The sequence below is a fragment of the Arachis duranensis genome, chromosome 2 (assembly GCF_000817695.3).
Source record: "Arachis duranensis cultivar V14167 chromosome 2, aradu.V14167.gnm2.J7QH, whole genome shotgun sequence".
In the NCBI taxonomy this organism is placed as follows: Eukaryota; Viridiplantae; Streptophyta; class Magnoliopsida; order Fabales; family Fabaceae; genus Arachis; species Arachis duranensis.
This window is the reverse complement of record NC_029773.3, coordinates 31,488,067-31,488,945: the sequence shown is the minus strand read 5'-3', so window position 1 is coordinate 31,488,945 and position 879 is coordinate 31,488,067.

The window sequence follows — 879 nt, the reverse complement described above, 5'->3', positions numbered from 1 at the left end:
TCAGCAGGACATTGCATTCAAGAGCTAAATTGATGAAGATCAATCAGCTTTGGTGATGATAAGAACATTGATGAGCAGATATTTTATACGCTTTTTGGGGGTAATTTCATGTAGATGTTAGTATATTTTAATTAGTTTTTAGTAGAATATTATTAGTTTTTAGGCAAAAATTATATTTCTGGACTTTACTATGATTTTGTGTGTTTTTTTGTGATTTCAGGTAATTTCTGGCTGAAATTGAGGGAGCTGAGCAAAAATCTGAGTTAGGCTGAAAAAAGACTGCTGATGCTGTTGGATCCTGACCTCCCTGCACTCTAAATGTATTTTTTGGAGCTACAGGAGTCCAATTGGCGCGCTCTCAACAGCTTTAGAAAGTAGACATCCAGGGCTTTCCAGCAGTATATAATAGTCCATACCTTAAGCGAAGATAGATGACGTAAACTAGCGTTCAACGCCAGTTTCATGCTGCTGTCTGGCGTCCAGCGCCAGAAACAGTTTACAAGTTGGAGTTCAGCGCCCAAAACACGTCACAACCTGGCGTTCAACTCCAAGAACAGCCCAAGCACGTGAGAAGCTTTAGTTTCAGCCCCAGCACACACCAAGTGGGCCCCAGAAGTGGATTTCTGCACCAATTATCTTAGTTTACTCATATTCTGTAAACCTAGGTTACTAATTTACTATTTAAACAACTTTTAGAGAATTATCTTGTACCTCATGACATTTTCAGATCTGATTTTATACACTTTGACGGCATGAGTCTCTAAACTCCATTATTGGGGGTGAGGAGCTCTGCAGCGTCTCAATGAATTAATGCAATTGTTTCTATTTCTCCATTCAAACGTGTGTGTTCCTATCTAAGATGTTCATTCGCGCTTAATT